This window comes from Pelodiscus sinensis, chromosome 12 (genome assembly GCF_052426305.1).
Source record: "Pelodiscus sinensis isolate ZL-2025 chromosome 12, ASM5242630v1, whole genome shotgun sequence".
In the NCBI taxonomy this organism is placed as follows: domain Eukaryota; kingdom Metazoa; phylum Chordata; order Testudines; family Trionychidae; genus Pelodiscus; species Pelodiscus sinensis.
Window position 1 is genome coordinate 22,272,614 of NC_143063.1, and position 22,089 is coordinate 22,294,702.

At 43.8% G+C, this 22,089-nt stretch overlaps 1 long non-coding RNA gene across 1 annotated transcript in view; it reads left to right on the forward strand.

Annotated features, from left to right (window-relative positions):
- The window catches only part of LOC142831156 (uncharacterized), a 29,287-nt gene extending 18,968 nt beyond the window's left edge, over window positions 1-10,319 (forward strand). The window contains exons 3-4 of the long non-coding RNA XR_016350542.1: window positions 6,993-7,101; window positions 8,539-10,319. This is a non-coding gene — a long non-coding RNA (uncharacterized LOC142831156). The remainder of the gene's footprint in view (window positions 1-6,992; window positions 7,102-8,538) is intronic.
- Window positions 10,320-22,089: the final 11,770 nt, after the last annotated feature.

The following is a 22,089-nucleotide window of genomic DNA, read 5'->3' on the forward strand; positions in this document are numbered from 1 at the left end:
GAAAGTTGCCACCATACACTCGCTTCTGGTAAACATACTGAACATGATTTCATCACATAACCTCCAGCAAGGAACATGTTGTCATTTGCTGAGTTTGCCATTTGGCTTCTCACAGTAACTCTGAGACAGCACACTAGGGCCCAGTGTCATTTCCTTCCTCTAAGTAGACTCATTGCAGCCAGAGCGATAATGCTAGTGATACAATACATAATACTCTTTTCTATGAATGGGTACCAAATCAATGTTCAGCCTTTGCCAGTGGGCAGGGTGTGTTCAGAGCTCACAGGAAAACAATAGTTCCATTCCTCTGCAGTTTTTCAAGGTTTCAAATTTAGTTTTGCATGTGCCTTTGAATGAGGTGGGACACTCATCCTGAACAAAACTGACCCTTCAAACACTCCTGCATAATGGAATATGTTGAAATGTCTATTTTCAAAGGAAAAATCTGAGGTTTTAGGCAAAGGTTCTGAAAAGTCAGAGAGAGAGTGTGTCTGGCCTGGTAGTTAGGCATCATGCTTGGTTCAGAGCCCTACTCTGCCTGATTCAGAGCAAAGGTTTCCTATCCCTGATTACTCTGCTCAGAAAACACCAGGCCTTGAACCTAGCCAGTAAGCTGATCATGAGACTTTAGCATTAGCATCTTCCCTTTGACCCAAAATTTGTTTGGACAAAATCTTCTGCAAGCCGTTTTGGCATTGACAGAATATAATTTCAGCAGAAATTTTCTGCCCTATTCTAGGTGAGTTCCTCCCTATGCTGGCCCCAGCCTCATCCACCTGCAACGTGCCTGTCATTGCTAATGATCTCATTGGCCTTGCATTCCAAAAGCCAGATGTAGTAATGGAGAGGTAGCAGTGTTAGTCTGATCTTGCTAAAACAAAAGGAAAAACTATGTAGCACTTTAAAGACTAACAAGATGGTTTAATAGGTGATGAGCTTTCATGGGCTAGACCCACTCATCACCTATTAAACCATCTTGTTAGTCTTAAAAGCCAGAAGGGCTGAATTGTACGACCCTAGTGCAAGAGCATAGAGGAGTCAGAGGAGCAACTTGCTCTATCTGTTACCTCTACTCTTACACAGCCACCAGTATTAGGCACAATCTATCCCTTAATTTCTAATGACTACTGCATCATTCAATCATAATTGATTAATGCCAAATTATTAGAGTGCTAATCACCTCTATCACATGTGTATTTGGAGTGCCGTAATTCTATTCTTAACAAAAGCTGTATTAAACCCTCATTACATACAGACTGGTGAATGTTAATCTGCAGCACTGTTGGCCTTTTCCCTATCTACACGGGGGGAATGTGTAAAATTCAAAGCAGAAGTAGCTGTATTTCACAGTACAATAGGGAAGAGCTTAGTCTTTCCGCAGCTATTAACCCAGATGCAATGAAACATTGTTTTTATGGGTACTAGGGAGAGTTCTCAATAACTACAACTACATAATATTTCCAGTGTTTCTGTCAAGAGGAAGGATTACAGCTGTGAAGATGCAGAGAGATTTAGTGTAATAGAATCACAAAGCTTTGCACTCTGTACCCCCAATGATTTAACATAACGTACATCTGCTTTATCACATATCCATGCTCTATACCAGAGAATGTCATGGTTCCAGAGCGGAATTTTTGAATGTTACAGAATATATAATAACTCCAGCATGAAAGAAATACTGCCACCAATACAATGAAACACCTGTCTCCATCACATCTCACAGGCCAAATAGGCATATCCTGGTCATACCTGGATGACAGACCTCTGAGGTGCAGCACGGCATAATGCTGAAGGCTCTGCACACAGTATCCTTTCCTACAAACATCTTCTGAGCTTATTCCCAAATCAATGGTGGGAGACAGAATGTGGGAGTCATTACTCTGGTGGATATGACACCTTAGTGATGAGATGAGGGAGTGTAGTATTTTGTGTCTAGCGTAGTTGATCACCGTCTACCTTTCCACTTACATCCCCCTGGCATAGTCAATTGAGTGTTGTTTTTTTCTTTCTGTCTTAAAGCTGTTTAACTGGTTTCTGCATTTCATCCCCTTTATAGCTGCCTTTCTGCAGGTTAAGATGTGTGAGTGCATGCTATACATGTAGATACACAAAGTACACTTTGGCTTCTGTAGTCTGCAAAGCAAATTTGGTTTTTCTCATATTGAAAGGTGTAATGTAAATATAAGCTATTACTCTTATTAGCTGAGAATTCATTGCTAGAGCCCTGCATAGATAGAAAATTTGTATCCACATATGCATCCATATCTGCCAAAATGAGCTGTGGATATCTGCAGGTAGCACAGATATAAACTGGATATCTATGGAGCTACTTATTGCATGTCAAGGTGTAATCCACAAATCCTGTGACTGTTCTGCAGGTTAATTCATGTTACTTCATTTTCGGAGTCTAGACTAGTATGAAATGTATGTGTACCTTCCTTGTTATATCTTTTCACCTTTTTACTGACAATTCAGTATTATTGTGAGGATGATTTGTATTCCCGTATTGCCTAGGGCCTCTAACCAAGACCAAGGTGCCACTGTGCTACTATAAAAAAAACCCTCATTGTAATAGACAATTTCTCCCCAAAAAACTTTCAGTCTAACTAGACAAGACAGACACAGGGGATTTAAGGGTGTTCTTTTCCTTGGCACAAAATAACCATAAGAAAATCAAATTCCATCATACTGAGAATTACGACGAGTGATTTATTCTACTAACTGGGGCATAAATCCTGATGTGTTAGTGGGAAACCCCAAGCCCATCAGAAAAGTCATAGATGAAATCCCAACCCCACTGAAGTAAGAATAACACTCTCATTAACTTCAATTTCACCTCTCATGCCTATTGCTGTGGTGTCCATAATGCTAGCCACTAGTGGAGTGTGGCTATTTTCTATAGTGGCTACTTCTTCAGAATTGGTTGGATGCCAAGGCCCTATTGCAGGGCTACTCAACTTTGGAAGCCCTGGGGGGCCACAATGATACTCACAGCACATGGCGAGGGCTGCAACTTAAGTGTGGTTGCATATACATGCAAATATATATGCAAATAGCTTCTTTCACACTGACGGGCATGAATACAAAGCACTTCCCACAATGCCCCGGTGCTCCCGGCACCTCCTCCCTAGTGGCTAGAAATGCCGACACCCTGTACCCATCTGTTCCAGCAGCTCGCTCGCTTGCGTCTTTCAATGCTCACCCTGTCTAGGAGACACCTCGCCGCAAAGGATCCCACCCGCAAGCTGCATGTTGAGCCCTGTGTAAACCCAAACTGCACATCGGGCCACAAACAAATGGGCCACAGGCTGCATGTGGCCCATGGGTCATGTATTGAGTAGCCCTGCCCTATTGTATGAAGCAGGGACACCACACCTGCTCTATGGTGGCTTGTCTTCTGTCTCACAGAATTGCCTGGGACTGGATTGTGTGCCATGGGTCCAAGAGCTGTGCAGATCCACACGTCCAAACAGAAACGCAGATATATGGCCTGTAGGCTGCAGAAGCAACCATGGTAAGGGTGATTCCTGTCATCCCTCTGGATTAGATAGCATGGTGTGGGCAGAAAATTATCTGACCTCAGGTCTGCATACCTCTCCCTCACCAAACCATTTTTTCTAGGAAGGCAAGGATGGGAGTGAGGCAATCAGAGTGTAACTCAGGGGCAATGTCTATACTGTCTACGTCTACACTCGTGGCTTCTTGTGCAAGAACATCTTGCTCAAGGGTTCTTGTGCAAGAAAACGTCCACTCTGCCATGTGCACGCTGTGCTTTTGCACAAGAGCTCCCATGGCAGTGTGGACGCTCTCTTGTGCAAGAAAGCTCCAATGGCCATTTTAGCCATAGGGCTTTCTTGCACAAGAAATCCCTGCCAAGCATCCACACTGCCCTCTTGCACAAGAGCTCCTGTGCAAGAGGGCTTACACCTGTTAAAAAAGAGTGTAGCTCTTGCGCAAGAAGCCCTCTCTTACCACGCCGTACTGTAAATGTCCTTGCGCAAGAGAGGGTGGGCAGTGTAGACGCTCTGTGGATTCTTGCGCAAGAACAGCCATAATTGCGCAAGAAGCCACGAGTGTAGACATAGCATCCCTGTTTTGTGCAAACAATATGCAAATGAGGCAAAGGGTGGAATATCGCTGTGCCTCATTTGCATAATTAATGAGGCTCCATTTTTGCGCAAGAGGCTTTTGCGCAAGACCCATTCTTCCTGGAAAAAAATGCAGAACTGCTCTTGTGCAAGAGGGGGTTTTTGCGCAAAAGCCTCTTGCGCAAAAACGGAGCCTCGTTAATTATGCAAAAGAGGTGCGGCACTATTCCATGCTTATGTTCTTATGAATATTTTTTGCACAAGAGGCTATAGTGCAGAGACATAGCCTGAAAGTACTGCTCAATTAGAAATTACAACTCAAATTTTCTCCTCTTCTGATATTAATGATCTTACCGTGGAACACGCTGTCAGTTGATTGTATAAAATACTCCCCCACTCCCTACAGACAGAAGCCTTGGATAACGTTACCCTTGTCTTTTAGAATTTATTCAGTGCAAATTAAAATGTAAACTGTCATTACTTCCAAAGTTGTCAGGTGTGTTTTGTGTGTTTCCAGGCTATTTGAAAGTGATATAATAGAGGTTTAAATGTTACCCATTTCTGTGCCTCTCAGTTCATCATTAGATTAACTCTCTTTAGTATTTTGCAGCACAAGCAGAAGCACCTCACTGAGAGTACCATTGCCACAGTGAAAAGACAAATAAGCTCTTCACTGTAATGTGCTAAAAATATATAGCTGAGGCAGCTTCAGTCTCAAGCCATGTGATAAAATAGATCATGTTGACTGAGCAGCTCAGCAGCTGCTTTTTGGACTCTTTCACTTTGGCAATGCTTGTCTTTCTGTATCTTTGAGCATAGCCAACCCCAGGAGTTTGAAAATCAGAAAATGAACCAAAAATAGAATCAGAAAATTGATATTAAAGCCATGAGAATGGTTGAAACTGACTTATGATTGGGTGTGTGTGTGTGTGTGTATGGGGGGGGGAATCAATCTTTTGATTTTTTAAACACATAGGAGACTGTCTTCCCTATACTAGACCTGCCTTGTTCTTCCAGCCCTGTTTGATAAGTCTTATCTCACCCCAAGTGAAAGGTACCACAGCCTAATGCTACGCTTTTTTAGAAAGGATTTTTATAAGGCGCTAGTCACCATGGTATCTAGGCCTCAATTCTGCATACATTCATGCACATGCTTATCTTTACTCCTATGAGGAGTCTCACTGAAGTCAATGGAACTACTCATGTACTTATGGTAAATACATGTGTACATTTTTTCAGCATCATCGTCCAAGTGCTGAGATTAAGAATGGACTAAGCATGTGGTTTGGGTGCTATTCCTGACTAGGCTATTCAACTCCTGTATCACCTTAGCTAAGTCACTTAACCAATCTGTAGATCAGGTTTTCTTTCTTTAAAACAGGATTATTATTTACTTTTGGAAAGTGCTTTGCAGCACAAAAATGAGAAAGTGCAACGTATTATTGTAACTGCATTTCCTGAGAGGAGCTAAGCTGGAGGTAAGCATACCCAGCATCTTGCAGAAACCAAACTTACCATGCTGCAATAGGACAAGCAGGAGGGCTTTTTGGAAAGTAGTACAGTTTGCCATTTAGATTTTCTCATGCACAAGTTTGGCTTGGAGTTGAACATTTCTTCACTTTTTTGTGTGTGAAACAAAATGTTTGAATTCCACTGAATATTGTGAATTTACTTTCCATTATTTTTTGAGGCATCACTAAAAATGCTTTCAGATAAAACACCTTGTCAAAAGAGGAATGTGCGTCCCAGATAAAGGAAGTTTTTCATCTTTTATTAAACATTTAAAATGACTAAAAGATACCACCTTAGAGGGGTCTCATTTGAAGAGGCAAACTGATATATTTTATTAATTAGTCCATTAAAAAACTCATGCAGGTGTAAATAAGTGTAGGTCATTAAATCTTAATGTACAGTGTCAAAATGAAGCTTTAGACCACACGTTCTTTAGTACATGTTAATTCATGACTCTAAAAACTGATTAAAAATAGAACTAATACCAAAGATGTTTCTATTTTGGCTGAGAATATGTGTAATAGTAGAGGCAATAATCCTGGCCAGTACTTGCTTTATACATGAGCCTCAGGACTATACCGGGCCCAGAAGGTGGTCGCTGAGAGCACCCGAGACTCAACCTCCCCTCCATGGGCCAGTCCTGCTGCAGCCAGCAAGAATTATTTAAGTAGTAATTTCTGAAGTTGATACTCAAGAGCTCCTGATACCCGTTGTTTTTGTTAATGTTCCAAGGCAAAGCCAGAGGTGGTGAAAAATCACCCCACCCACTCAGTGGCTGTAATAATCTGTGCTTTTGGCACTGATTTTTATGAGAGAAGGAGCAGACACATTGCGTAAAATGTTATAGCAGGATCTTCCATTATTAGTGTCTAATACAGTAGGTTTAAAAAATTCTAGATGGTACAATTATAGACAGGGCTACTTGCCCTATCTACTGTGAAGGTTACTTAACACTTCGCATTATAAGACCCTGTTTTCAGTTGTCTTTAGCTTTACCAAACTAAAATCCCCCCTCCCCAAGCCAGACGTAGGGCTATTAAGTCCCTTTAAATGATGCAAAGTCTCACAGTGGTGTAAAGGGGACAGTGGGCATATAACAGAGCTGAGCAAAATATAGCCCATGAGCTGGATGTGGCCCTGCCAAGCTGCTGGATCTGGCCCATGAATGTGGCAGGGAGCCTCAGTCAGGCTCCATAGGTGCCCTGCTCCCCACTCCCCTGCTCAGAAAAGTGGCTGCGGGACTGTTTGTCTTTGAATACCTGTGAGCCCGGGGGAGGGGGAAGAGGCTTCACATGCTACCTCCCACAATCTCATTGGCCAGAGTCCAGCCAAGGAAGCTGCCTGTTTGAAGAACAGGCAGCATGTGCGAAACACTTTTTCCCCACCCCTCAGGCGCACAGTGACTCACAGATGCACATGGTCCCTGTAGCCTGGGCAGGGACAGGCCAAGCAAGGAGCCTTCCTGAGAAACCTACTGGGCTGATGTCTGGGAGTCACCCAGGTAAGCCTCCCACACAGAGCCTTCCTCTGGCACCCTAGCCCCTCCCTCCCTCCAATCCTCTCTTTCCCACTCCTGCCCCCCAACCCACCTAAACCAAACCCTCTGCCCCGCTCCTGCACCCATACTTCACTCCCAGCCCCTGCTCCCCAATACCCTGACTCAGGTCACAATCTCCTCCTGGCCCACGGTCACAACCCAAACCCCTGCACCCCAGTCTGCAGGACACAACCGCCTCTTGCCCTAGGGCACACCCATAGTTCCCTGCAAGATGTGTGCCTGCACAGCCACGCACAAAAAATTCTAGGCCTGTCCATCTCCTTCACAGATATGCAGAGCAGCACTCCCCAATCACTTTCCTGCTAGAAGGTGAGCGGCGTGGTGGTGGGTTTGGTGGATGCCACGCGACTCAGCTGGCGGGACCATATGTCGGGTGGCTGCCCCATGTATTGGGGATGGAGAAAGGGCACAGTGAAGCTGTCTGTACTGGGGCAGCCTCACTACCGCCCCGGTTCCAGCTCCAGCTGGTTCCACACGGCCGGGGCTGGGGCCACGTGATGGGTGACTGCTCCTGCGCCAAGGCCGGGGCTGGGGCCGGGGCTGGAGCTGCATGGTGGGTGGCTGCTCCTGCGCCAGGGCTGGGACTGGGGCCACGTGGTGGGTGGCTGCTCCTACGCTAGGGTCGGGGCTGGGGCCATGTGGTGGGTGGCTGCTCCGGCAGCCAAAGGGGTGGCTGCGCTGGTGCCTGGGGCCGCATGGTGAGCAGCTGCTATAGCAGCCAGGGCCAGGACCACACGGCATGGGGTTGCTCTGGTGGCCGGCTGCTTATCCATTTATTTCTTTTGTTTCTCTTATTTTGTTTTACTGTTTAACTAATTGTGCTATAATTTGAAAAAAATAGAATGAAACCCTCAGAAACCAGTATTAGTACACAGTATTAGTACGGTATTAGTGCGCTAAATGACATCATGCTGTTTGTAGTGGCAGAAATTTCTTTAAACTATGTGGGGGCTGAGCCACCAGGAGGCTTGCAGCTGGTGGGTGTTCCCTGCTTCTGCTCATTGAATTTTCGTTCCTGCTATTTCTGTGCTTAGTGCGGTGTCGTGGAAGCAATTTTAAATAATAATTTAGAAAATAATTTAGAAAAAAGTGTGCTTGGGTAGTAAAGCAAACTGCCAGTGTATGTCAACTTCTGCATAGCTATCTCTCTAGATATCTATCAATTGTCTTATATTATGTTCAATAATGTAGCATCTAGGATTCTGAAAAAAATATTGACTCCGCTGATGAAGTCAATAGCAAACTGCCATTAACTTTAGTGCGGTCTAAGTTCCATACCTGATATGAAATGGCCTACAGGTGGACGTGGCTTTGGGGATAGACTGTTTATTCAAAGTGGCAATTTCTACATGGTTCATTATTATTTTTCTTCCTGTACAGCTGGTGCTAATGCCAGGCTTTTACATCGGTAAGGTGCTGCATCTCTCTTTCGATGTTGACTCCCGCAGCAACATGCCCCAGGCTCCCAGCACCACTGCAAAGGGGGCAAAGGAGCGCCTTTCCCTGGCTGTGCCAGTGGCTCTCCATGCAATTTGTGCAGCATTATGCAGTGCGGCCATGTGAAGGAGAAGGCTGGGAAAGGCATTTCCTGCACAGAGACACATAGCACCTCCAGATACAATGGCATGACGCTGGCCCTGGAGACACAGGGCATCCTCTTATCTGCTGGCCAGGAGCTGCACATGACACCAGTGGATGCCCTAGAACCATTTGATACTCCAGTGGTACAAAGGTACCCTGAAGGCAGTGATCTCACTTCTGTACTTGGGTCTTACCCCCAGTGTAGGTAGGGGGTGCTCTGTCTTATTTAGAGCCAATGAAATGGCTCTGTGGTGCCTCGCACAAAGCTCCCAGGATATGGGCATTCTGGAGGGACACTAGAGCAGTGCTATGCTGTGCTTATTCTTGGCTTACTATGACTTCTGTGGAACTGTGGGCAGTGCGGACTTAGAGCAGCCTCGAGGCTGATCTCACATACAACAGCAGCTGGACTTGCTTCTGTCAAGATGGGAACTACAGAAGGCACAAGGGCTTAGATACATCTTTCACTTTTCCAGCATTCCTGCATTGATGCACTGTGGTCATGACTTGGTATCCTAATACAAGTTGAGAGATGCTATTGTTCAAACTTTTCTGCTGGAGCTCAGACTCTTGCTATTGCTAGCAAACCCTCCAACATCCTTTTGGTGTTTTGAATTCTGACAGTAATCATAGGACTGGAAGGAAGCCCGAGAGATCATCTAGTCCAGCTGGGAAAGGGTCTGGGAGAGGGCTGTAAACAGAGGAAGTTGGCTACTTAAAATTTTGCAACATTAATTTTCTTTTTATTTTACTTCATATTAAATAAACACTTAAAGTTATGCACCTTGTTAATTATCCCTTGTTTTAGCATTCTTTCTTCCATAACATCCGCACAAGCGCACATGCCCTCGGTAGTGGTGCACAGGACAAAACAAACTCTGCTCATGGATGGAAAATCTTATAGGGAACACTGATCACAACCCAAACCCCTGCTACCCAGTCCCCTGTTCCAGGTCACAACCCCCACTGCCCAAAGTCACAGCCCAAACCTCTGCTTCCCTTCCTGGACCCTACTCCCTGCCCCAAGTCACAATCCACTTCCTGTCCTACATCACAATCCAAACCCATGCACCTCCTCCTAGATCCTGCACTCCAGTCTCCTGCCTCAGTCACAACTCCCTCCTTCACCCAAACTCCCTCCCAGACCCCACACTTCCTGCACTGCAAGCTCTCTTCTGCACCCAACGTCTATCCCAGACCCCTCACCTTCTCCATTAATATTATGGAAGAGTGCAGATCGTGATCACTTTCAGAATTTTTGGAGTGGCTCCCTCCATCAAAAATTATTACCCATCTCTGGTGTCTGAGGATCTTACCCAGTGTGTTTGTCAGATTCAGAGTTCAGCCCAGGCACATAAAATTCCATCAAACACACTCTAGTTATTCACACAGCTGAGGAACTGGCAAATTTCATTCCTGCTTCTGGCCTCCCTGCCTTCCCCTTTCTTGCCCAGGCATGTCCTAATAGTTTCCTGACAGTATCTAAGATAAGGAAGGGAATATTGGGACATCTCTGGGGCAAAGAAAGGTCAGCAATTGTTATACCTCTTGCAAGGCCTAATATATTAATAGATTTTAATCACATTGCTGTCGTACCTCGGTGTTTTCGTACCTCGGTACCTTCGGTGGTCTGGACTGTCAGTGTCAGCGTCGTCTGGTCAGGGTTGTCCTGGCGCGCTCCTGACAGGATCTCTACTCCATTGTTAAACTTTCGGCTGCGTGCGTAACAATGGGTACTCCCTTTATCTAGAGTGTTAGACCCCGTGCACTTGGGTCAACACAAGAGATCTCTGAGAGGCCCCGGAAACGACAGATGCAGGCAAGGTTTGAAATCAATCGAGCAGGTTTATTGTCAAATGCGAAGCTCTACCAGTTGGTAACAGAGATCAGTACAATGTTACACCACTGGGCACTATGGCCCACGTTGACAAGGTACCAACACCGGGCAGGCCTATTGCCATATAACAAATATTAACAGCAGTTAGTCAAAGTTAAGCTACTGTGCACTCTGTAAGTTTAGGCAATGACACCTGCCGTTCAGGCGCCTAGTGCGCCCCCCCCCCCCAAGGTCGGCCGGAGAGCACCCTCTGCGGTGTCCTTTTATAGACAGGTACAAACAACTTACATCATTTCTTTACGCACCAGGTTACCACCCTCTGTTGCCTAGTTACCACCCCTTACCTTATGGAAGGGGGACTTACTTACTATCCTTCATGCTGTCAATTCTGACCTGGTCCTGAACCTAGGTCGGTATGTGCATTAGTTTTTAGGGAGTTTTTGTACCAAGACATTTCTTATTAAGATGTTCCATTACTCCCCTTTGGCTTACAGTGCCTCCCTGTGTCCTTCCTTGCTCGACCTAACTTACACAATCGCACAGTTATCAATAGGGCCTCTTTCTTGGCTCCTGTTACTGAACCAAAGTCTTGCTCACTAGATTGTAGGTCTGTTGCTGTTTTCATGTTACAGGCCTCTATTTAGGCCTGCTGACTCCATGTTACTGACCCTCAACTTACTACAATTGCGTTGGCACCCCCACCCTCTGCTCTGCCTCCCAACCCTGTTGGACCCAATCCTCTGGTCCCCTGCCCTGCCTCCCAGCCCTGCTGGACCCAGTCCCCCAGCCAATGGTCTCCCCACCACAATCCTCGGTCTCTCTCCTTCCACTCCACCTGCTGTTCCAGCCGGCTGTGCCACTCTGCCTTCCACCTGCCCTGCTCTGCCTCCTGGCCCACAGCTCCAGCCAGCTGTGCCACTCAGTCTGCCTGTTCCCCCACCAGGCTGCCTCCTCTCCCCTCCCCTCCCAGCTTCTGTTCCCACAGCCTCATCCGTGGAGTGACTGCGCCTGCCCCCCGCCCTCGGATCGAGTGTGCAGGTGCACAGACTGCATAGGGCACCAAAATAAATCTAGTTGGCTTCCCCTGTATTAAATTCTAGCCTGCAAATTAACCTTCAGGATTCACTCTGACCTAACTGTACTTCAGATAAGATACTTACAGAACAGTTTCAGTTCATTCTAAAGTAAGCCAAACAAAACTATAGGAAACACAGAAGTACTTCCAGACCTGAACATCCACAAAGCTGCCTTCTTCTCCTTTTTCTGTGAAAACACCGATAGTAAGGCTTTGTGGATAATGAGGACATTCATCGTGCAGCTTAAACTGAAATGTGTAAGTCAGAGCCAGAATAAATAGAGAATTGTACTAAGTGCCATCATTAGGGATGTTGCTGCAATGCTACAGTGGTGCCTCTATTTACAATTATTCTCAGGGCCATTTGGTGACCCCAAAATACAAACACGTGACAACTGCCATTTTGATGTAAAAACTGGATCTTTCAAGAACCATTTTTTAAAACAAAGTTTTCTCTCAAAAATAGGTTATTTTTGCATGCAAATTTCACTCAAAAAAGCTAATTTCTAATTTCACTCAAAAAAGCTCCAACAAAATTTGGATATCAAGTGAAATTCAAATTTGGACTTTGCCAAAGTCTACAGGGAATTAGATTCTAAGTTTTGGTTTCACACATTTAAACTTCAGGTACTTGAAACTGATAATGGATATTCAATCACTTACATAAACCAAACATGCTACACCTACAACCACATACGCCTGTATATATACTTTATATACAAACTCATTTCTTCCTTTGTGTTTAACAATTGCTCCTTAGTAAAAAGACTGACAAGGTATGATGTTTTATTACAGACATAGTACATTAACTATATTCGCTCTTGCGCAGATGACAGTGTAGCATGCAAACTACTGTGCATGGTCTATACACATGGCCAGAGTTATTACAGTTACACAGGAGAAATAATTGTTCCCATTGTACATGTTCTTTGGAAGTGTATGGCACATAGACAATCAAGCATGACATGAGAAAATTCATCAAAGGATATTTAAGGATACCTTTGGGAGCCACTGAGTTTTCTGATGCTTCTACAGAAAGAGAACTAATTGCATCTGCATAATGCTACCATTTCAGATGGTTTATTTTCCAGTGCTTTTATCTTTTTTCAGTGTATTAAATATTTATTATACATAGAGGAATTGGTAAAGGATGTCAGATAATTAAAGATTAATCAATCAGAAATGATTGAGTGGTTTAAATAACTACAATACTTTTCCATTTTAGTTACACATTTATTTATATTGATACTATGTTATGATCAGAATGCATGGTTGCTCCAGCCATCTCAGGGTCCAATTGTTTCAGGTATTGTTGTACAGACATCTAGTAAAAGACAGTTACTACCTCAAACAGCTTATAATAGTATCACAACTCCCATGTGACATTTAATTATATGAACAGTCTTACATCTGCTTTTTGATATACTTTCATTTAAAATGTAGAGTTAATGTAAAAATGAAATCACTGATAACTGTTCCATTATATATTGTAATATTTATAGTTATAAACACGATGGATATTAATACAGGTACAAAGATTTCCTTTGAAATTGTGTAAACACCATACCCAACTGAATACATCCTTAGTGAGATGAGAAAAAATCAGTGGAGTTAATTGAGTAATAAAACACACCAGGTGGTGTGATTATTGTGTGTTGAACACACCCAGTGAGAATTAAGAGAAACAAGTTATGGCTGAATTCCTTCAATCCCCAGGTAATTGGTATGCCTCACATTAACAGTATAAATTGTTTCTTCGTACTTACTAAAAAGTTAATGATAATGGGATAAATATGTAATTTCCTACCCAAAGGTGATGCATTTTCTTGAACAGAGATTTTGTCTTTGATATTTATGCTGTTATGTGGTGGGGTTTTTTTTTGTTTGGACTTTTTTTTTTAAAGTTTTCTTCTTTTCCTCCCAGGAAACATAATAAATTCTGACAAATTTGAGGGGTCTCATTGAACATTCTTTTTCTTTTTGGGCAGTTTTGGAGAGTGTATAGTATGTACTAGGTTAATTCTGTTTTATTAATATTTTCTCATATCTATATTAGGTTCAGTTCTGAAACAAATATTTACCACAACTCATGGAATGACTAATACAACACACGTGTATTATGGATCTAGTCTTTCTATCACAAAAACCTCCATGAAAGAAGAATCAGGGCTTGTATAGTATTATTCATGTCACTTTTGAGAAAGTTTCTAGGCACTTGAATTTTCTTGGTGCTAAGCAATCTGGCCTCAGCCAAGAAAATGCTTAAAGATTTGTTTAACTTTAGGCAGGTGAGGAGTTCCAGTGTGGTCAATAGTCTTCCTCATGTGTTTAAGGGGTTTGTCTGATCAGAGCCAGGAAGTTTGAAAAATACTTGTTTTTTTTTTCATTTTGTTTTGAAACACATAAACTGTAAAATAACTACTCATCCATCTCTCTGGGGTGATACAAGGGATGTGCTGCAATCAGCAATCTTGTCCATCCAGATTTGACATTGCTTGGCACTCATTTAGGCATCTTTTGATAGTTCATAAAAAAATTCTGGAGTAGAACTTGCTGGAATATATGATCTCATTTTACTGTTCACTAAAGATTCTTTTAGGCAAAGTGATTTATTGATTAATGATACACTGGAAACAGGTGATCCTATCACTGATCTATAGCCATAATCAGTATGCATCTCCTCTCGTTTACGCTTATGCCTTATACAAAGTGCATTTATGTTAGTTAGATCACACTCCAAATCAGGAGTAATTCCCTTGGGATGAATGACATGCACTGACGTAAGTGAGAGGAGGACCAGGCCCACTGTTCACAATGCTATGTGAATAAGTGCACTGGAATTAAAGGAGCAGGGGGTACGGTAGCACTGCTCGCTTGAAGTGGTTTCCATTAGATACAGGGTTGACAGTTTAATTCAATGGCTTTCCATATAAAATATAAAAAATTGTTCCACTGCCACTGCTTGTGGATGTGTCAGACTAGAGCATCATCCTAAAATTTCTAAATATCTTAATGATTCACCATTGGAACTGTCAAAGGGTTTGTAACAGCATTAGGCTGTGGCTCGGAGAGCAATTCTTTTAAAGAGTTTGACACTGAATATAGCTCTGGTGAATGATGCCCTCAATGCAAACCTATTAATGTGACAAAGCTTGTCCCAGAGCCTTTTACAAGGAATAAGCCTCAATACAAAGATGACAAGAGGCATTAGTGTCGGAACCTTTATATCATGGCAATGTCCCAGGAAGATCTAAACCCAAATCACCTTGTTAGTAGTACATTTGATCTAACTGTGGACCCTGAGGTCTGATTTCCCTATGCTCTTGCACAGTGGTGTAAATCAGGAATAACTACTGAAGTCAGTCAAATCATAGCAGTGTAAGATTCATGGTTTGTCGGAGAAGAAACAGGCCTTCATGTTACAATATCTTGGTCTGTTGTAATTTTTATTTATCTCATTGTCCAGAGCAACTTTCAAAATGGAAATTTTTGTTTCAGTGTGATAACAACGTGTGGTAACAACTTTAGGATGGGTCTTTACAGACACTATAGTATTGGATTAGCCATACAGATCACTGGTCTGTCTACTCACCTATTCTTTTAGTCTCTTACAATCCACAACCTCGTATTATTAACTTGATTGTAAATTATACCTTCTGGCTACGTCTACACTGGCCCCTTTTCCGGAAGGGGCATGTAAATTTCACTAGTCGTCGTAGGGAAATCCGCGGGGGATTTAAATATCCCCCGCGGCATTTAAATAAAAATGTCCACCGCTTTTTTCCGGCTTTTAAAAAAGCCGGAAAAGAGCGTCTAGACTGGCCCCGATCCTCCGGAAAAAGTGCCCGGAAAAAGCGGTGGTTCAAAGTAGGAATAAGAGATCCTCCGGAAAAGGGCTTTATTCCGGAGGATTGCGCCAGTCTAGACGCTTTTTTCCGGCTTTTCCCCAAGCCGGAAAAAAAGCGGCAGCCATGTTTATTTAAATCCCGCGGGGGATATTTAAATCCCCCGTGGATTTCCCTATTCCCAAGTTCAAAATTAGCATGCCCCTTCCGAAGAAGGGGCCAGTGTAGATGTAGCCCTGATGTATATAAAGTGAGGGCAGGAGAGCAGCAGCTCTTGACACCTCACAGGGGAGACCAGGTGAGGCAAGTGACCTGGATTCAGGTAGACCTTGATGTTGCCCCTTGTTCCTCCTCCCCTTATAGTCTCCTAGGAAGGCATGGAGGAAAATCACTGCTCGCCACCTCTCTTCCCTATGTTCCTCTGCTAGGGAAATCTGAGAACTGTCCCTCCCTATGTGTCCCTCTCCACTCCTTGGGAAGTTTGCAGAACTCCCCTGTCAGCTGGCACCTTGCACCACTGTACTCCCACCGCTCCCCTACTCATGGTACCTTGGATGGTCAGTGGGTGGTCCGTCCCTGCTGCCTTTGCTTTTTAGCCTTTCTGCAGTAAACCACCCTACTGCTGGTATGAAATGGATTAGCTTCAGTAAGGCAAAGAAATGACATCAGCCTGCAGCATCTGAGGTTCTGGCCCATAGTCTTTGTGGTCACTCCTCATATGTAAATCTCATTGCACATCTCACAACCTCTGTTAGCTTTTTCTGAGCTTTTACAAATCTCTATTCTATTTCCTTAAGGCTTATTGACTAGCAATTGGGGATAGTATTCCAGAAAGGATCTGCTACGATTGCGCAGAATAATGAATGAACTATACCACACAACTATTGAGTTGCAGTATCACACATGGGAATAAAACAGCAAGAACTTCTTTATGTTGTACCAATCAAATGAAAAACTCTTACTCTTGCTACTTAAAATAAAATGTTTCAAGATGAGCATGCGGTCAGCTAAAAAAGCTTCTGGGAATTCATTTTCTGTGGTTTTGGTCCATTTTTTTGTTTTGTTGTTGTGATCAACAAATAAATTAACCCCTAAAAAAAATAAGTTTCCTATTGTGTCATATTTCTCTGTTATAATGCCTGTAGGACAGAGCATTGGAACTAAGTATGGATTAAATAACAATGGATAACATTTTAAATTCTTTGCTTCGCCATCAATGCCCATTTCTCTGTAATCTAAATGTGAGGTCACTGATATGGTACATGCATAAACATCTAGGTTTAATTAAATAAAATGATATTCTGGAAAGGCAGCCTGGCTAATCATTGATTAACTGAGCAATTAACACTCTTGTTCAGATCATTGCTCTTTCCTGTTATGCTTCACGCTACTCCATGAGGCACTTCAACCTAGAAGAAAAAGATTCAAAGTGCCTCTTAGTTATAAACTAAGGACATGTATGATCACAGGTTGCCTTTTTAACCTCCTGTTGCTAGAATGCTTTCAAGCCTATTTACTGGATTTTCCCTGGTCAATTAAAAAGGTAATTAAAAAAACCAACTTTTCTTCATCCTTCATTGGTCACCTTTAATTGTACGTTTGAGTGACAGACCCCCCAGCAGTGTTTTAAATTTAAGAACAACTCTATGGGTATGTCTGCACCCCAACGTTATTTCAGAATAAATTATTTTGGAATAATAACTCATGAAATAACAACTTCCAAATAATGCATCCACACTACAAATTCCCATCAAAATAGCACAGATCTATATCGAAATAGCACGTCCATACCCATTGGAGCCTGAATCACATTTAAAGCACCCCTGGAAGCACTCTGGGCAGGGAATCAAGACAGCAGTCACTTCTTGTAGCTGCTGCCTGAGGCTATCTGAGGCCTAAAGGGATTCCCCTCTAAAGCCATGTCTCGGACTCCTTACTTTGCCTACCTCCTTGCGGGACAGCAAACACCACACTGTGTGCTCTGGTTGCCCTTGCAGATGCCACAGCACTCTCAACATGGAGCCAGCCCTGCTGCAAAGCAGTCACTGGCTCTTAGACTTCATGCTGCACTTCCTGGTGCTGTTTATGCAGGCTGCCCTCGTAGAACTGCTTGAGGATGATGACCAGCCTGGAATGGGGGATCGCCTCACCCAGGCCTGGGAGCTCCTCATACACCACAGTCCTTCACTTCTCCCCCTGCACACCGTGCACTGCTACTACTGGCAATGAGAAACCAGTGCCGACTGGTGGAACCGGATTGTCTTGGAGAGGTGGGACGACCAGCAGTGGCTCCAGAACTTCCGTATGTGGAAGGACACCTTCCTGGAGTGCTGTGAGTGGCTCATCCCTCCCCTCCTGTGACACGACACCTGCATGCGACCCGCTCTACCCCTTCAGAAATGTGTTGCCATTGCTGTTTGGAAGCTTGCCACACTGGACAGCTACTGCTCTGTCAGGAACCAGCTTGGTGTGGGGAGATCGACTGTTGGAGCCATCCAGGTATGACGCTCTTACTATTGTCCCAGGATGGTGGGCTATCACTGGAAGAGGTTCCTTAGGGAGGGGTGTGTGTGGAATCTCCCTCCCTGGAGGTTTTCCAGTCCTGCTTTCACACAGCCCCACTGGGGATCGAGTAGTTGGGATTGCTCCTGCTGTGGGAAGGCTTGAGCTCAGTGAACTCCTGGGGGCTCTGGCACACTGTAATTCTATGCACCTATGTTTTTACAGGTGAGGGCCACCAACATCATCCTGCTGCGCAGGGTCATCATCCTGGATGATGTGGACCCCATCGGCTCTCGTTTTGCTGCCATGGGCTTCTCCAACTGTGGAAGAGCCATTAATGGCATCCATATTCCCATCTGGGTGCCTGACAATATCAATAGGAAGGGGTAACTTTTCAATGGTTTTGCAGGCCCTTGTGGATTACCCGGGCTGCTTCACCGACATTAACATTGAGTGGTTGGGGAAGGTACACAACTCCCACGTGTTTAGGAACTCCAAACTGCTCCAGAAGATGCACACTGGCACTTTTCCCCCTAACTTTACCATCAGGGTTGGGGACGTGGCATGGCTATGTGCATCGTGGGTGACGTAGCCTATCCCTTGATCCTCTGCCTGATGATGCGATACACAAGACTCCTGGGCCCTACCAAGGAATGGTTCAATACCAGGCTCAGCAGGTGCTGCATCATGATGGAGGGCACCTTCTGCTGCTTCAAAGGGAGGTGCCAGTGTCTCCTCACCTGCCTGGACCTCGGCACCCACAGGTAGTCTGTGCCCTCCACAACCTGTGTGAGAACCAGAGGGAGATGTTTCTGCCAGGGTGGGGGGCAGAGGCCGAGCAGCTCGTAAGGGCTTTTGAACAGCGTTCACAGCTGCCATCCGGCAAGCCCATCAGGGGGCTGTGTGCATCCAGGAAGCTGTGAGGGAGAGTTTCAGCCAAGGCCAGCTATGAGACTCTACCCCAGGCCTCCCTGCAAGGGGCCTCTGCATTGCCCCTCTGTGTCTTTTCTCTCCCACCCCTACCTTCTCTGTCATCCCTTCCCACCTTTCCCCCTTACCCTCCCGTGCAGATAAAATTAACCAGACTTTTTGTTTTGGAACAATAAACGGTGTGATATTTATTTGGGGAATATATAACTGGTGAGGAACTGGAGAAAGAACCTGGGAGGGTGAAGGAAGGGGGAGGAGGAAGAAGAGGGGCTAAGGGGTGGGGCTGGGACTGGTGCCTGCCATGGGTGGTTTCACCTTCTTGTGTGGAAGGTGGAGAAGTCATGGGAGCAGGGGCAGGGTGGGTGCTAGGGGGAATTGGAAGGGAGCGGGTACTGGAGGGGCTTGGGAGGGAGTGGCTGCTGGGAGGGTGGCTGCTGGACTGCTCCATGGCAGCAACCATGCACTCAGTGGTGTTGGAGTAAGCCACACACATCACCTCGTCCTGCTAGAACAGCTGCTGTCAGATGGTGAGCGCAGGTCCCGGTCAGTACACTGCTTCTGGAGGTCCTCCTCAAAGTTCCTGTTGAGGTGACGGAAGCACCTGAGGTGTTCCCTTGCCAGGTCATCCTGGGGTTGCCTCCACTAGCGGGTGTCACAGGGTTGGGAGGATGGCACGGCTGGCTCTGGGGACATATGGGAAATGTTAATCAAAGAAATAACGTGTTAAAATATTACATTCACAACTATTTATTTTTGTAGAAAAATCTCAACACTTTGCTCTCCTTAAACACAAATCCCCAAACTTCCCATGTAGACCATAGCAATGTAATTTCTCAGAGTATTTTAATTAAATTAATGACACTACACATGTGTCAAATATTGAGCAATTTTATTTACATCGCTGTCTCCTTATAACATGAGATTAATATCCACAATCACGTCTTCCTAATCAGTATATTTCTCTTTCCAGTTTCCCAAGATCTTGGGGAATTTTCACTGTCTTTGATCTTTGTCAATTCAGAATAAATACATGATGGCTGATAAGTATTTCAGTTAAAACAAAATGTTCTGCCATTTGAACAAAAGCTCAAGCAGGAGAAATAAAGGGTGAAATGCTGCTCATGTTACTTACCTGACTGGTCTCTTGGAACATAATTCATAGACTTCAGGGCCAAAAGAGATCACCAGAATTATCTGTCTGACTTTCTGCATAGCACAGGTCAGAGGACTACCCTTGCAAGTAAGGTCTAAGAAGAAGATCCATATCTTTGGAAATCACCAGAAAACAGCCAAAATATTAAGGATACTAGCCCCAAATCTTTTTTCCCTTAGTATGTACTTATGGAATGTCTTGCAACTTACATGAAATTATTTACAGCCTTAGGGCTAAACACAATCATTTGCAGAGCATATATTTCTAAAAGGAAGGGACTGGGACTTTTTAAGGGGCAAAAGCAGTTTACAGTGGAGTGGATGATGCAGGATCAAATGCCCTCTGCATATGTGGCAACACCTCTGAAGTCAAAGGTGTTGCACCGGAGTAACCAAGAAAAGAATTCCTCTCCGTCTCTACACCCAAGTCTTCAATGGTCAATTGGGGAGAGTCCCTTTTCTTTCAAAAGTAAGCAGAGCCAGAAAAATGTCTGAGACTGAATGAAAACACATTGGATGGACAAAAGTTTAGGTACAAAAACGCCCACTGAAACTGATTGGGTGTGGGATGCTTAACTCAGACACTTATGAAAAAGCTTTGCCATTGTATTCTGTACATTCAAGGAACTGTGTATGTAAGCATTGGCCAGATAACCACAGCCACTGTAGTTACTATTGTACAATTTAGGCATGATTGATTTTTGAAAACTTTTAATATTAAGATATATAATATGCTTGCCTATACATCAAAAGTAGAATTTCTTATAAATATACAAAATAATTCTGACACCATTAGGGACATAACCCCCATGAAATGCAAAGTAACCATGAAAACAATTGATTTAGCACATACTAGTATTACAAAAACCTGTGTCATCTTTTCCTCTCGGCAATGATTAACAATAGCTTCTTATCCCGGGAGGCCAGATTCTGCTACGTTTAGTCATGGGGAGTAGTTCCTGGCTGCATGAGAAGCCCTAAGAGTGTCAGCAATTACTCCTCATGTAATACGGTTCTACTCAATACGTTTAAGAGTGGTGGAATCTAGCCCCATGTCAGCAGACTATGTCAGACTGGAAATGCAGATTGAGAATGATTTTTAGAAGTCTGTATTCATGACCTTATTGGAACTAGGGACATTATGATGATTGATGTCCAAGAAGAGGGCACAGTGCTAGTTTCATGGCTTCACAGGGCAGGTGTCTTTAATGAGTTGGATGGTATCATCAAAAGAAATTACTGTATCCAGTCTCATGGCTTGCACAAATGTGCCCTGAAAGATGTTTGACATCAGTGGATGAGTTGTGGGCCAGAATGAAGTGTAATCACCCCAAACTTGGTTAGGATATTGAAAAGGTGTATTAGGGAGGTTCATGCTTCAGTGAGGCGCACCTGAAAAATCATGATAGAAAGTGAAGGCAAAGTAGGAAAAAGCCTAACATGAAACAAAAATTGGAAAGTATCAGTCAAGCACTTGGGAATAATCCAGGCACAAAATGGCTCTGGTATACAGCTCTTTCTAATGTTGCCTCTCTATGGGAAAAGAATGGTTTTAAATGTAGTGTGGGTCGGAAACCAAAATGTGTGAAATTGTTCAATTTTACTTGCAGAAAGGTTCAACTGATGACATTTGATAGCAAATTCAAATGAATACATTAGACAAGTTCTATATTAAAAGTGACACTTAAATTGTAAAGTTAAATGGCATTCACCCCTTCCTGACTATAAGAAAAGTGTCTATAATTAATTAAATAGTAATTAGATTGCACACCTATTTAATATTTGATGTGGAAATGGAAACTATGCTGACTAATCAATATCAAGACCTTATGAACTACAGTAAAAGCTTAAGAAATTTTGGAGTTTTACATACTGTAGCGTTTAAATAGCCCTATTGCCCTGATGGTCCATTGGTTCAATACTTTTCATTAACTAGGAAAGGCTCAATGCTTTTCATTAACTAGAAAGGGATTGTAACATTTTTTAAGGTGTGGGAAGAAGGTCTATAG